Here is a 17,018-nt window from a genome sequence, read left to right as displayed (position 1 = left end):
CCCCCCTGTCCCATGAGCCCTAAATTTGTATAATAACCTCTTGTGTGGCACCTTATCAAATGCCTTCTGAAAATCCAAATACACCACATTCACTGGTTTCTCCTTATCTATTCCGATAGTTACAACCTCAAAAAGCTCTAACAGATTCGTCAAACATGATTTCTCTTTCATAAATCCACGTTGACTCTGCCCAATCCTATTATTATTTCCTAAGTACCCTGTTATCACGTCCTTAATAATAGATTCTAGCATTTTCCCTACTACTGATGTCAGGCTAACTGGTCTGTAGTTCCCCGTTTTCTCTCTCCCTCCTTTCTTAAATAGTGGGGTTAGATTTGCTACCTTCTAATCTGTGGGAACCATTCTAGAATCAATGGAATTTTGGAAAATGTCAACCAATACATCCAATATCTCGATAGCCACCTCTTTTAAAACTCTAGGATGTAAGCCATCAGGTCCAGGGGATTGATTGGCTTTCAGTTCCATTAATTTCTCCAGTACTATTTTTTTACTAATACTAATTTCTTTCAGTTCCTCATTCTCGCTAGATCCTCGGTTCTCTACTATTTCTGGGAGGTTTTTTGTGTCTTCTTCGTGAAGATAGACACAAAGGGCTCGATTTTAATCGCCCTGAGGAGGCGGGTCGGCAGCGAAAATCAGAAAAAATATCTTCAGACTGCCAACCCACCTCCATCCCACCCCCACGTGATTTTCGTGAGTGTCTGTTCAGCCGCTAATCCTATTTTGATAGTGGTTTCTGATCAAACAATGCTGAGGAGCGGTACAATGTGAGTCACATATACACCAGAAGCATCATCGAGCAAACCATCGGCTTGCTCAAAATGCGCTTCTGATGCCTACACAGATCGGGAGGAGCCTTACAGTATGCACCAGCCAGGGTGTCCAGAATCAACGTGGTCTGCTGTGCCCTGCACAACATCGCACAGCAGCGCGGCAGATGAACAGGTGGCTCAGCACACAGCCATCTCGGAGGAAGATGAAGAGGACAAGGAAGCGGACGAGGAGGAGGATGAGGAGGAGGACGGGGAGTGATGCCTTGCAGGTCTGTATGTGGCCAATCCAGCAGCAGGTGACCATATTGATGGCCATCAGGCAAGGGATGCACTCATCCATGCCAGGTTCGCGTAAGGTTACGCTTCAACCACACTGGCACATGGAGATGAATATATGTCCGACATTCTCGAACCGCAGGCATCATCTGTCCAATAAATGGTGGTTTGCGCTCAGTGTCACCACCAACATTCTAAATGGAATTCGCCCTGAGCCCTCACTCTTGAACTTCCATTTCCCAGAACACAGAGGCCACACTTTAGGTGATCTCAGATCATTAAACCTTTTTCCACACTGAACACATGTGTGTCTGCACACAAACCTTGAACTCACCTCCTCAGCAATTTGCAGCCAAGCTGCCTTGGTTTGCTGAGGAGGCCTCCTCCTTGCGTTTCCAGGGAGGAGGACCTCCTGACGTCCTTTAACTCCCACCACAAGAGCATGGAGGGAGCCCTCATTGAACCTGGGTGCAGCCTCAGTTTTTGGGGCTGCCATTCCTATAGCAGCCAGCACCTTTAAGAGGAAAAACCTAATGCTTTTGCAAAGGGGACACGGCACCTTTAAATTTTTACCTGAAACGTGTCATCAGAGGTGAGAATCTGGCGCTCTGCAACCAAATGCCTGGAGGGACCCGCACGTCGGCCGTAATGAGGCCAATCAAGCGAAAATAGTAACTGCTGGGAGGCGACATCCGGGAACGGGTCTGAAAGCTGCCGAGCAGCTGGCCCGCCCTCAACCTGCCTCCTCTATAAAGATTGTGGCCAAGGTATTTGTTTAATTTCTCTGCCATTTCCTTATTCCCCATTATAATTTCTCCTGTCTCAGCCTGTAAGGGACCCACGTTTACTTTCGCTAATCTTTTCCTTTTTACATACCTATAGAAGCTTTTACAATCTGTTTTGATGGCTCTGTGTTGCTGTGTCAGCTGTGGATCAATGGGTAACACACTAAGTTACGGGAGACAAATTAAACCCTCACCTCTTGAGTCACAAGTGGGTTCAAGTCCCACTCCATGGGATTTGATCACATAAAGCTCGGCTGATACTCCAGTGCAATGCTGAGGGAGCACTGCACTGTTGGAAGTGCTGTCTTTCAGATGAGACGTTAAACCGAGGCCCCATCTGCTCTCTCAGATGGACATAAAAGATCCCAAAGCACTACTTCAAAGAAGAGCAGGGGAGTTGTGTCCTGGCCAATCTTAAACCCTCAATCCACATATAACAAAACAGATTATCTGGTCATTATCACATTGCTGTTTGTGGGAGCTTGCTGTGTGCAAATTGGCTGCCACGTTTCCCATGTTACAACAGTGACTACAGCTTTTCTACTGTCATATCTTTTAATCTAGTTTCCCAACTTACCTTAGCCAACTCACCTCTCATACCTACGTAGTTTGCTTTGTTCACATTTAGGACCCTAATTTCGGACTTAACTAAATCTTTCTCAAACTCAACGTAAAATTCTATCATATTATGATCACTGCTCCCCAGAGGCTCCTTTACTACAAGGTTATTAATTAACCCTGTCTCATTGCATAGTACTAGATCTAAAATAACCAATTCCCTCATAGGTTCCTTGACATACTGATCTAGAAAACTCTCTTGAATACATTCCATGAACTCTTCCTCTGCACTATTTCTGCATGCGCAGTTATTTAACATTTAACAGCCCATAAGCGGCGCGCGGAGGAACTTCAGACCGCTGCATAACCTCGCAGCCATGCAGTTTACTGGCAACATTGCATCCCGCCTCTATATTACCCTCCAAAGTTCGCACAGTGCCATTTTCTGAGCTGGTGTCTGCGAGTGTCAGATCGAGTGACAGTGTCTCCTCTTCTATAAATGGCAGGACACTGAGAACAGAGGGACCTTGGGGTGCATGTCCACAGATCCCTGAAGGTAGCAGGACAGATAGATAAGGTGGTTTAGAAGGCACATAAGATACTTTCCTTTATTAGCCGAGGCAAATAATATAAGAGCAGGGAGGTTATGCTTGAACTGTATAAAACACTAGTTAGGCCACAGCTAGAGTACTGCGTACAGTTCTGGTCACCACATTATAGGAAAGATGTGATTGCACTAGAGAGGGTACAGAGGAGATTTATGAGGATGTTGCCAGGACTGTAGAATTTTAGCTATGAGGTAAGATTGGATAGGCTGGGGTTGTTTATTTTGGAGCAGAGGAGGCTGAGGGGAGACCTAATTGAGGTGTATAAAATTATGAGGGGCCTAGATAGAGTGGATAGGAAGGATCGATTTCCCTTAGCAGAGAGGTCAATAACCAGGGGCATAGATTTAAAGTAATTGGTAGAAGTATTAGAGGGGAGTTGAGGAGAATGTTTTTCACCCAGAGGGTGGTGGGGGTCTGGATCTCACTGCCTGAAAGGGTGGTAGAGGCAGAAACCCTCATCACATTTAAAAGTACATGGATATGCACTTGAAGTGCTGTAATCTACAAGGCTATGGACCAAGAGTTGGAGAGTGGGATTAGGCTGGATAGTTCTTTTTCGGATGGCACAGACACAATGGGCCGAATGGCCTTCTGTGCCATAAATTTCTACAATTCTAAGATTCTACCATTCTCTATTACTCTCCTCTTCATGTTCCTCCTGAACAGGGTGGGCTGTTTGGAGCTCTAGAGTATCTGAAAGGAGAAAGGCACAAGGGTAGGGTTGTGGTGAGTCGAAGAGGGGAAAGCAAGATGCGCATGCTTACACCATCAGAAGCTTGTAAATGACAAGAGATTGTGGGATAAGGGGGAAGTGAGATGTGAGAAGTAGGATTAGGCATGAGCATACCATCATAATTAATGCTTTCAGCCTCGCTGATCACCACAGCCTCAGTGAAAGCCCCTCCACTGATATCCAGCACCATCTTTTCCAACGGGGTCAGGTTTTGCAGTCATGCCTACCCCCGCCTGTTCGCTGCTGCTGGCGCTGGTTATGTACTAACTTGGCCTGCAAGAGAAAGGGAAATGTGTCAGTGAGTGTGGTGGAATGTGGTTGAGTGATGTGCCTGTCATGGTGGAATAGCTGGCACTGTGTGCAAGGTGTGAGATGTGGGTGTGAGGCCTGCAACAGTGGTAAGTGTGTGAGGGTGATGTGAAGCTATGATTGTGAAGTATGAGTCGTGATTGATAGAAATTGTTGGTAGGTGAGTGATGGGGGTGTGGTGCATTGAGCAGTGTGTGAGGTTAGTGGTACAGTTGGTAGGATATGGTATTTGAAGATGCACTTATTGACCTTGACCGCTTGTGTGAGGTCATTAAACTTTTTTCGGCACTGGGGGAAAGACTGGTGGCACTGATCGCTTCAGCAATCTGCTCCCACTGCCCTCTGTCTGGAGGGCCTCTTGGTCCTCTGTGGGTAGAGGACATATCTCCTCCTTTCGACCCCCTTCACTAAGGCCTCCAGTGCTGTGGCTGAGAACTGAGGTGCCCTTTCTCTGCCCTGTTGAGCTACACCGACAGCAAGGTGCTTCTTTCAGAAAGCACCTCCCCCTTAAGAAGTGCAGACAGCGTTTCACACTGCAGGCTAAATAGAGATCACACGTCCCACAAAATTAATCCCCTTGCTGAGTGCTGAGCTAACCAGCAGTGTGTCCAAAGAGAATAGAAAAATCTTGGAGTTATATAGCATCTTTCATGACTTCAGGTCATCCCAAAACGCTTTACAGCCAATCAAATACTTTAGAAATGCAGTCACTGTTGTAATGTAGGAAACATGGCAACCATTTTGCACACAGCAAAGTCCCACAAACAGCAATGTGATAATGACCAGATAATCAGTTTTAGCGATGTTGGTTGAGGGATACGCATTGGTCAGGACCCCGGGGAGAACTCCCCTGCTCTTCTTCGAAATAGTGCCCTGGGCTTTTTTATGTCTACCTGAGAGAGCAGACGGGGCCTCAGTTTAATGTCTCATCCGAAAAACGGCACATCTGACAGTGCAGCACTCCCTCAGTACAGCACTAGAGTGTCTGCCTAGATTTTGTGGGACATTACCCCACAACCTTCTGATTCAGAAATGACAGTAGTACCACTGAGTCACAGCTGACCACATGAAACAGTTAACACTGACTGGCTTAATTTAAAAGGTTATTATTGCTGATTTATTCTGAGGACCTCCAGGGATATCTGGATTTCAGGATGATAAGCCTCTGATTCCAATCGCTTCAAAGAAGAAAAAGCTGGGCTGACAATACCTGGCGGATTTTTTTTAATGAATTTCTCATTCATTAGATTTTGACGCAGGTTAGTTACCTGGAGCTTTTTATGTATTCATCCTTCATCATTATGATACAGACAAAACCCCAAAGGGACGTTGCTGGAAATTCATAGCATATCAGCAAATTACTCTGCTTAACAGTAAGGCCTATATTTCTCCCCATTTAATTTATGTTATTTTGAAGTAAAAGTTGCAAATCAAGAAAGGACTCCAAAAACCACGAGTAAAAGCATCGGTCCCATAATTCCCCTGCCATTTTCTATGTAGAATTGAGGCATTACCTTATCTTTGGCAGCCAAATGGGCTGGAGATCATTTCTGCCAGTTTTCCTTCCCCCGCCCCCAGTGTTGATTCCCCCAATTTCCCTCGCGCATTTTGGCCTTTCCTTCGATCCACCCACTGAGTCCTGAGGTCATTATATTTAAGTGAGAGCTGCAGCCCAAATTTGCTGGCTTTCTGCTTGCAATGCACTCAGGGTAAGTTAGAAGAGTTTTAAAGCACAGCTGCTGTCAGGATGAATGGAGACAGTGCCGAAGATTGAAGAGTGGGGAGAGTTTGTCGAGCAATTTCCACGGCTGGCAATTACTTTTTGGAGTAACTTATTTTTGGCATTCTGCCTACACAGCTTTGGACTTGCTTCTCACTCCCTCTGATAGTCCGAGACAATTGAGAACTTTTGACTCACACCAATTATATTAGAGGAGAAGGAGGAGGCGGAGCAGAGGATTACATAGAATTACACCAAATGCATAGCACAGAAACAGTCCATATGGCCCAACAGGTCTACACCGGTGTTTATGCTCCACATGAGCCTCCTCCCACCCCATTTCATCTGACGCTATCAGCATCACCTTCTATTCCTCTTTCCTTCACACGTTTATCTAGCTTCCTCTTAAATGCATCAATGCTATTCGCCTCAACTGCTCCTTGTGGTAGTGAGTTCCACATTCGGGTGGAGGAGAGGAGAGTGAGGCAGCATGTAAGCAAGTTGCACCCCAACTGATATTACCACCCATACTGGCAACAGAGGTCCTATGAGGGTCTTAGCGAGGAGACGTGTATCAGGAGAGATTGCTTCAGCAGAGATTTAGTACGAACATATGAAAATTACGAGCAGGCAAAGACCCGCTGGTCCATCAAACTTACCTCACACCACGATGGCTTGCCCATCATGACTAAATATTCCTTCCTTACCTCCCCCCACCCCCCCCCCCCCCCGCCACTTCACACCTACCGCCATAGCCATATAATCTCCTGGGAGAGGCAAAAAAAAACAGGAAAATACCCAGCGCCAATAAGGGAAAAAAATACCCTGTAAAATTTCTCTCCGACCCCCTCAGGTGATCAAAGCCATTCCAGGAGATCACATGGATCAAGTTTTACCTATAAAGACACTTACTTTCTATATGATGCGATCTCTGCCCCAGTCAGGAACCGGTCCAGCTCCCTCTTGAAGGTGTGTAGAGAGCCAGTACCCACCGCACCAGCCGGCAACCCATTCCAGATGCGCACTATTCTCTAGGAAGAGAAGAACTGCCCAACATCCAGTCTATTCCTACTCTTACATAGTTTAAACTTATGTCCCCTGGTACTCCTCAATCTATTAGACTGGAATAATCTATCAACAGGGACACTCTCCATCCCTTTAATTATTTGATAGACCTCTGTCAGGTAGCCTCTAAGTCTACATTGCTCTAAAGTGAATAGACCATGGTCCTTGAGCCTACCTGAGTAGCTGAGGTTCTTTAAGCTAGGAATCATTTTTGTAGCTCTCCTCTGGACCTTTTCCAAGGCCATTATACCACCCACCATGTTGGGGGTAAAAAATCTGGGCACAGTAGTCCAGATGCTGTCTGACCAGCAACCTGTACAGTGTCAAAATGGTGTCCTTTGATTTATATTGAATGGTTATATTAATACAGCCCTTGTTAGCTTTAGCTCCACATTAGTTTCTCTACAGAGGTAATGAACCTTCAGTGATTGGTGCACAATTAACACCAAGATCTTTTTCTCTCCTGAGAATAGGAGAACTCTGCAACCTACTGCATGAGGATCTGCAGTCATGGCCGCTCTTTTCTGTCTGTGGCTATGAAGGTGGCATCTGCACTCAACCTTTATGACAAACACAGCTGCCAAACAAAGGTATTGTAAACAGCCCCTCAGAACGCTTGTTAAATGCAATGGCTTGGTTCTTCCTGAGAAGTCCAATGATCTGTTTCAACCACTTCGATCAATCTGTGATCCCAGGAGATTGACACTTGCTCAGACAGCTAGCGCTAATGGGCTGGGCACTCAACAGATGTTGGCACACTTAACCGTCTTTTTGTTTGGGCCTAGCCAATCCTTCAGAGGTGCATTGATCCTTATGTTTTTGGAGATGAGGATTGTGTATTCTCTGCAGCATGGAGAAATAACTAACAGTCACCAATTTCAGCCCACAGTGTGCTGTGATCAGCAAGAAAGAATCTAATATATAATCCATTTTTGTCCAAAAATGCTTATTTTGTCACAATTCCAAACAAGTCTTTGATATTCTACCACATACTTGGATATAAATTCAATTTATTCTGTGGACGTTTAGAAGCATAAACAGCCAATTTTCATTCACAATCCATAAAATTCCATATTCAATACCGGCAATAAAGCTTTACACATTTTTTATGCTTGTGCAACCTTCTCCCAGATAGGGTTGTTACTTTGCCACATAAATGAAACCACTGAGTAACCATGATCCCAGGATGATTGAGCTTACAGTTGACTTTTAGCTTCAGCTTGCTGAGCAAAATCTCAGTATAAGCCCTTCTGGTGTCTTAGATTCTTAAAAAAAAACAAAAACATCATTTTGCAAGATACTTGCCCTTATCATTGTTGCCCCTGGCAGCACTTTGCTATTTTGCAACTATCAACTATGAAGAGATTAGGAGAGAAGTCAGAACAACAATTAGGGAGGCAAAGAGGAACTATGAAATTAAATTATCAAGGAACATCAATAGTAAAATATTTTATAGGCACATCAATAAAAAAAGGAAGGTTAGGATGGGAATAGCGCCATTAAGGGATAGACAGGATAATACCACAGGTAACGATAGAGAGATGGCAGAAATATTAAATAATTACTTTGCTTCCATATTTACCAGAGAGATAGAACAGGTGGACATGACATTGGATGATGAGATTAGTGATGAGATAAGTGCTTTTAAAATAAAAAGAGGGGATATATTAAATAAACTAATCAAGCTCAAAGAGGATAAAACCCCTGGTCCGGATGGATTGCATCCACGCATTTTAAAAGAATCTAGGGAAGAGATAGCAGAGGCATTACTACACATATTTACTAATTCATTAGAACGAGGTGTAGTGCCAGAGGACTGCCGGATAGCTAACGTAATATCTATGTTTAAGAAGGGGGATAGAACATGTCCAGGGAATTATAAACTAGTCAGCTTAACATCGGTGGTAGGAAAAATAATGGAATCTCTACTAAAGGAGAAAATAGAAGAACATCTAGAAACCAAAAACATAGTAGTGAATAGTCAGCATAGATTTCAAAAGGTAAAGCCTTGCTTGACCAAGCTTATTGAATTTTTTGAAGAGGTAACAGAGAGAGTGGACAATGGTAATGCAGTGGAAGTAATTTATCTAGATTTTCAAAAGGCCTTCAATAAGCTATCCTATAATAGACTGATGAACAAGGTCAGAGAATGCAGAGTCAGGGAACAAGTAGCAGAATGGATTGCTAGCTGGTTTCAAGACAGAAAGCAGAGAGTAGGGGTAAAAGATAGCTATTCACAGTGGTAGTAGGTGGGTAGTGGTGTTCCACAAGTGCCGGGACCGCTGTTGTTCACAATTTATATTAACGATTTGGACTTTAGAATCTAAAACACAATTTCTAAATTTGCAGATGACATCAAAGTGGGGGGGGATAGTCAATACTGAGGAGGACTGCGACAAATTACAGGAGGACATTAATAAACTTGCAGAATGGGCATATAATTGGTAAATGAAGTTCAACACAGATAAATGTGAGGTATTACATTTTGGTAGGAAGAATAGGGAGGTCACTTATTACTTGGAGGGTGCGAGTCTAGGTGGGGTAGAGGAACAAAGGGATCTCGGAGTACAAATACACAAGTCAATAAAAGTTGTGATACAGGTTAGCAAGGCCATAAAAAAGGCAAACCAAGCACTAGGGTTTATTTCTAGAAGAATAGAATTGAGAAGTAGGGAAGTTATGTTAAACCTGTATCGAACCTTGGTTAGACCACACGTGGAGTACTCTGTACAGTTCTGGTCGCCATACTATAAAAAGGTTATAGAGGCACTGGAGAGGGTGCAGAGAAGATTTACAAGGATGATACCAGAAATGTGAGGTTATACATATCAGGAAAGGATGAACGGGCTGGGTCTCTTTTCTCTTGAAAAAAGGCTGAGGGGTGACCTAATAGAGGTCTTTAAAATTATGAAAGGTTTTGATCGAGTGGATACAGAGAGAATGTTTCCACTTGTGGGGAAGAGCATAACTAAAGGCCATCAATATAAGATAGTCACCAAGAAATCCAATAAGAAATTCAACAACAACAACAATGTGTTTTTATATAACACCTTTAACATAGTAAAACATCCCAAAGCACTTCACAGGAGTATTAAAAGACAAAAAAATTGACACTGAGCCACATAAGGAGAAATTAGGGCAGGTGACCAAAAGCTTGCTCAAAGAGGTAGGTTTTAAGGAGCGTCTTAAAGGAAGAAAGAGAGGTAGCGAGGCAGAAAGGTTTAGGCAGGGAATTCCAGAGCTTAGGGCCTAGGCAAGAGATGGCACGGCCACCAATAGTTGTGCGATTATAATTAGGGATGCTCAAAGGGCAGAAATAGAGGAGTGCAGATATCTCAGGGGGATTGTGGGGCTGGAGAAGATTACAAAGATAGGGAGGGGCGAGGCCATGGAGAAACATCTTTACCCAAAGAGTGGTGAGAATGTGGAACTCGCTACTACAGGGAGTGGTTGAAGCGAATAGTATAGATGCACTTAAGGGGAGGTTAGACAAGCATATGAGGGAGAAGGGAAGAGAGGGTTATGCTGAAAGATTTAGATGAGGAAAGACGGGAGGAGGCTCGAGTGGAGCATAAACGCTGGCATGGACTGGTTGGGCCGAATGGCCTGTTTCCGTGCTGTATACCCTATATAATCCTATCTATATATTAAAAAACCTCCTTTTTGTGAATCCTGACCAATTTTCTTCCCCTCTCTCCCGCCCCCCCCCACCCCTCCCCCCCCCCCATCCTAGGGGTGCTAAAGCCAATTCTAGTACCACCCCCGGTGAACTCCGCACAAACCAGGGATTATCCCTAGGATCTTCTTGGCTCAGTTACTCATTAGATAAATCTGCCGAGACAGCCTAGAATGTAGCAGCACAGAAATAGGCCCTTTGGTTCATTGAGTCTGCGGTGGTGGGTGGCCATTTTCAACTGCCGTCAGCCATATTTACGTGCCGCCCGGTGGTTGAAAATGGCAGGTAAACACCGGCCGTTCCTTAGACGCCCAAGGCCCGCCCGATGCGATTTTCAGCCGGGCCTGTAAATTGGTACCTAACACTCCCACCCGAAACAGGCTGCTTGCTTTTGAAAATCGCTCCGCCCATTTGGACCGGCTGGTGAGCGGCCTAACCAGCGGCTCTTAAAGGAGGCTTCCCCAAAGATGATTTTTTTGGGTGGGGGGTGGTGGGGGTGGGGCTGGGGGGGTGTGGAGGTGGAATTTTTGTGTGGCTAGGAGGAGCAGCAAAACTTCCTGGCTCGTCACAATCATGGAGCTGTCAGATTTTCTGCTCTCCAGTTCGGAGAGCTGTTCATTGAGCATTAATGGGCAGCTTGTTGACTGTGTTTTAATGGGTTTTTATTTTTATTCTGAAGGGTTCGCACAATGCAACGGATGTGCTGCCGACTTTGCGGCTGTTTTGGGCGGATGTTTAAAGTCACCCCCATGTTTTCTCCACATGTCCAAACCAACGCTCCTACTCACCCCATAATTGTTAAAATTCCTTTTTCAAGCAACAGCCTAATTCTCTTTTAAAAGAAATTATAGAATCTGCTTCAACAATGATTTGTGGCAGAACATTTTACATTCTAACCCCCTCTGAGAAAAGAAGATTTTTCCAACTTTCCAGTCAATTATTTTTATAATTATCTTAAATTTGTGTTCTTTCAGTACCATTGTGCCTACCAAAGGAAACATTAAGATATCCGAAATGTATTCCCCTTGTTCTACAATGAACTGCACCTACCACATATCTGCTCATCATGTTAGCCTATCAATGTCTCCCTGCAGGCTTCTACAATCTTCCGTTCTAATTTGCCATTCCCTTTTTTTTTACTTACTGAAATGCACTTGATTTCTACCCTTTCCATCACCACTATAATTAGTTCCTACTGCTGACCCATGGTTCCATTAGCCATTTTTTTCTTCCAGTGAATCCGGACATGGACCCTTTTTATTTCAATATAATTTGCTTATTTTCGAGGGCAAGCACCCTTTCATCTTTTTTTTCCTTTTTCTTTCACTGAACCACATTGTGTCATGGTCAATGCTTCCCAAATATTCCCATACTTTTCGCTGACCTAATTGCTCCACCTCTTTGTCCAGAACTAGGTCAGGATGGAGCATTTCTTTCCTCATCTGTTGCAAAACATTAACTGAGAAATCAGACCCGACCACATTGCCAAAAAAATCTCCCTTGCTTGACACAAACGTTTTCCCTATTCCCATCTATTTCTGGATAACTAGAATCCCTTATAACTATAATTGTATTGTTCGTACCTGCCTCTCTGCTGTGTCTACAATCTGTATTCCTACCACTGTGGCTATTCCTCAGCTTGATCCAAAATATTCTGTTTGGATCACATTTCTATTTAAATCCTTGAGTTCCAATGCTTGACACTGGCCGCAGAAAAAACCCATAGGCTTTAGTTCCTGAGGTAAATTTGGGATCCGCTGACCAGTGATTTCCGGTGTCACTGGGGGAGGTATTTTACCTAAACTTGGCGGGCCACCACACCACTAGGGGTGCCTTTTGGTCGGGTGCCCGCCCGTTCCAGGAGGCAGAGTATACAGGCTCTGGGAAGAACTGGGCTCCCCCAGAAAAGATTACATACTCATGTCTTTCAGTACCTTTAAAAGGGAACTGTTACAAATTTGGATCTCCTGCAGATACCTTTGGATTCAAGGAGCATCAGTCCATGCCTGTAAATGGATCCCGCATCTCTTACACTGCCCAGTGTCTACTAATGGCATAACCCAGGGAGGCGATACACAAACTGGCTATCATCTCTTGCATACATGCCCTCAGATGTGCTTCTTCTATCTTTTCAATGGTCAACCACTTGGTAAATTTAAAACAGATGCAAATCATTTAAGCTGCTTTACTTTACACACAGCAAATGAATATACAGAGGAACAGTTATACTCAGTCTCACTTAATTAAATCAGTACAACTTCTCTTCGCATAATGCAGTAATATGAAATCATGAACATGCCATGCTTCTCCACATCAGTGGGTAATCTTGCTTGACTGAAGCAAAATAACTCCTAAATACTCACCTGTATTCTAACTGTCTTGCAAACTTTGCTGGACATGACTGCCCACGCTGCTTTCTGTTTGAAAAAACCTTACTGATTACCTGCATCTCTGTTTCTGTCTCTATCGTTTTACCTTCATGTTCAAAACCCAAAAGGAGGGCTTATGCCAGACAAACCCTGTGGAGCATCCAGGATAATGAGCTCCCAGCACAATAAGTGTAAGGTATTTATTGATGCCAAGACTGGCTATCAAATTGCTTATAATTTAGGAGGAAAGTATCAAATTCTAGCTCATGAGCATTTTAACTAACTCAGTGCAGTGTTTTTTTAGCCTTGTGTGAATATACTTTGCTTTAAAACATGACTTAAATGTTATGTTTTTTCCAATTTTGTTTGTGGACAAAAGGGTCAAAAAAATACGTAGACGTTCTCTGCAATCAGTTTCCCTTAATTGGCCTGCTAAACCCACTGGGTGGGCTTAACAAGGTCAATCAAGGGAAAATAGCATGGGTTGGCCAGAAGTTGATGGAGGTGGGACTGAAACCTGACAAGTGGGAGTCCCGCCTCCAAAACCTCCCCATTGGCAAAATCCAGCCCATTGTCTTTAATTCATACCACTACTCCTCCCCCTTTTTTACCTATTGTTACAAATTCAGGTCTGCAGCAAACAACTACTTGGTTCAATGTTGTGAGTTTCTTCTAGAAGCACTCTGAGCGCCTGCTTCTTGTTGAGGTAGACTTCCACTGCCCTATACCTTCTAATACGGTAGACACTGGTGAGTATTAAGAACATAAGAACATAAGAAATAGGAGCAGGAGTAGGCCATTCAGCCCTTCAAGCCTGCTCCGCCATTCAATGAGATCATGGCTGATCTTCTGCCTCAATTCCATTCACCGGCCTTATCGCCATATCCCTTGATGCCCTTATTAGTCAGAAATCTATTGACTTCTGTTTTGAATATACCCAATGGCTGAACCTCCATATCCCTCTGGGGTAGAGAATTCCAAAGATTCACCACCCTCTGTGTGAAGAAATTTCTTCTCATCTCAGTCCTGAATGGCCTACCTTATATCCTGAGGCTGTGGCCCCTGGTTCTAAACTCCCCAGCCAAGGGAAACATTCTCCCAGCATCCACCCTATCAAGCCCTGTAATAATTTTGTATGCTTCAATGAGATGCACTCTCATTCTTCTGAATTCAAGAGAATACAGGCCTAGTTTACTCAATCGCTTCTCATACGACAGACCCTCCATCCCAGGAATCAATCTCATAAACCTTTGTTGCACTCCCTCTATGGCAAGTATATCCTTCCTTAGGTAAGGAGACCAAAATTGTACACAGGTGTAGTCTCACCAAGGCCCTATATAATTGGAGTAAGACCTCTTTACTCCTGTACTCAAATCCTATTGTAATGAAGACCAGCATACCATTTGCCTTCCTAATGGCTTGCTGCACCTGCACATTCACTTTCAGTGACTCATGTACAAGGACACCCAGGTCCCTTTGAGCATCTGCATTCCCCAACCTTTCACCATTTAGGAAATACCCTGCCTTTCTGTTTTTTCTACCAAAGTGGATAACTTCACATTTATCCACATTATAATCCATCTGCCATGTTCTTGCCCACTCACTGAGCCTGTCGAGATCCCCTTGAAGCCTCTTCACATCCTCTTCGCAACTGACATTGCCACCTAACTTTGTGTCATCAGCAAATTTGGAAATGTTACATTTAGTCACCTCATCCAAATCATTGATATAGATTGTGAATAGCTGTGGCCCAAGCACTGATCCTTGCGGTACCCCACTAGTCACAGCTTGCCATCCTGAAAAAGACTCGTTTATCCCTACTCTTTGTTTTCTCTCTGTTAACCAATTCTCAGTCCATGCTAGTATATTACCCCCAATTCCATGTGCCCTAATTTTGTTCACCAACCTCTTATGTGGGACTTTATCGAAGGCCTTCTGAAAATCCGAATACACCCCACCTACCGGTTCCCCTTTGTCTACTCCACTAGTTACATCCTCAAAGAACTCCAATAGGTTTATCAAACAGGACTTCCTTTTCATAAATCCATGTTGACTCTGCCCAATCTTACTATTAGGTTCTAAGTGCCCAGTTATTGCATCCTTTATAATAGATTCCAGCATTTTCCCAACTACTGATGTGAGGCTAACAGGTCTGTAGTTCCCTGTTTTCTCTCTCCCTCCTTTCTTAAATAGCAGGGTTACATTTGCTATCCTCCAATCTGCAGGAACCATTCCAGAATCTATAGAATTTTGGAAGATGACAACCAATGCATCCACTATCCCAATGGCCACCTCTTTCAAAACCCTAGGATGTAGGTCATCAGTCCTTGAGATTTATTGACTTTTAGCCCCATTAATTTTGCTAGTACTGTTTTTTTACTAATAATAATTTCTTTAAGTTCCTCATTCTCGTCACACCCTTGATTTTCTCGTATTTCTGGGAGGTTTTATGTGGCTTCCTCCGTGAAGACAGAAACAAAGTATTTATTTAATTTCAAGCCATTTCCTCATTCCCCATTATAAATTCTCCCATCTCTGACTGTAAAGGACCTACATTTACCTTCACCAGTCTTTTCCTTTTCACATACCTATAGAAGCTTTTACAATCCATTTTTATATTTTTCGCTGATTTGTGCTCATATTCCATTTTCCCTTTCTTTATCAATTTCTTGGTCCCCCTTTGCTGATTTCTAAAAAGATCCCAATCCTCAGGCTGACCGCTTCTTCTGGCAACTTTATACTGAAACTCCCTTGTGATCTGGACTGGATCTTGGTGTCTCACACAGTTGTACTCCCTCAATCTCTGCAAAGGCAGACCGAGTTAACACTAGGTGAGGCATTGTTTGGTTCAATTTGTCAGCTGCATTATTCCACACAAGATAGAGCTTGCAGAACATTGAGTATGATGAAAGTCGTTTGGTACAATCTGTTCAACTCTCACAAGAACAAAAAACATGCATATGTTATAAAAACAGAAAATGCTGGAAATACTCAGCAGGTCAGGCAGCATCTGTGGAGAGAGAAACATAGAATTAAAGATTCGCTCTGCTGTGTGTCCTTTCTTTACATTTGTTCTTGAGACATGGGTGACGCTGATAAGTCAGTATTTATTGCCCATCCCTAGTTCCCCTGAGAACATTAAGGCCTAGAAATTCAGTTGTTTGCGCCAGCCGCTAGCGCCTTAGGAGGAGGAGAAGTGGGGCACTAAGCGGCTTAGCGCCCAGGCGCGGCGCAATCTGCGCCTCTCACGAAATTCAGTTAAGATTTAGCGGCGGCACAAAACCTTTGCGCACGCTCAGCTGCACGCGCAGATCCTGACGTCATTTCATGGTGCAACGCCCTTTGTGTGCCCCGAACCGGAAATTCAGTGGCGCCAGCCTATTGTGCGCCTGGCGCCCCCCGTGACTGGTAGAGGGGAACGGTTCCCAGTCGCTGCGGGGTGCAGGGGGCGCTAATTATAGGGGACTCCTCCTGTAGTATAAATGGCAGCCATTTTGCTCCACTCCTTCTTTGTGAGAGACGGATATTTGCAGAGAGACAAAGGTAGAGAGCTTTCTGGTTTGGCTCAACACTCGCACAGGTACTTGTGGCTTCAGGCCAGAGCTTTGCACTTGTCTTTAACTTCAGTGTCATAGCATTGATTGGAAACATATAATGGGGGCTGCAATGGGTGGAAACGTTGGGCTTCTCCATTGCATTCAAAGGACTCAGAGACGCCGTGAGAGAGTGCCAGTCATGGCCAGATGGAGAAGGGGCAACAGGCGTCGGCAAAGGAGGCCTTACCCACCCAGGGTATACTGCCAGCAGTTCTCATATCTGAACATGTCTGAGGAGCAGTGTGTTCAGAGGCTGCGATTCAGAAGGGCGGTGGTCACTGAGATCTGCCACCTGCTTCGCGGCGATCTGCAGCCACAGCTGAGGAGCAGGACGTCTCTGTCGGTGGCAGTGAAGGTGATGGTGGCTCTCAACTTCTATGCCACCGGCTCCTTCCAATCCGCTACTGGGGACATTTCCAACATCTCCCAGTTCGCGGTACATTGCTGCAACCGCCAGGTGACCAATGCCCTTTTCAGAAGGAGACATCAGTTCATCTCCTTCCCCATGACCGTGGACAAGCAGCAAGAG

This window comes from Somniosus microcephalus, chromosome 7, assembly GCF_052327205.1.
Source record: "Somniosus microcephalus isolate GS21.2 chromosome 7, FLI_Smic_1.0, whole genome shotgun sequence".
In the NCBI taxonomy this organism is placed as follows: Eukaryota; Metazoa; Chordata; class Chondrichthyes; order Squaliformes; family Somniosidae; genus Somniosus; species Somniosus microcephalus.
The sequence above is the reverse complement of the archived record's forward strand: the minus strand, read 5'-3'. Positions refer to the sequence as shown.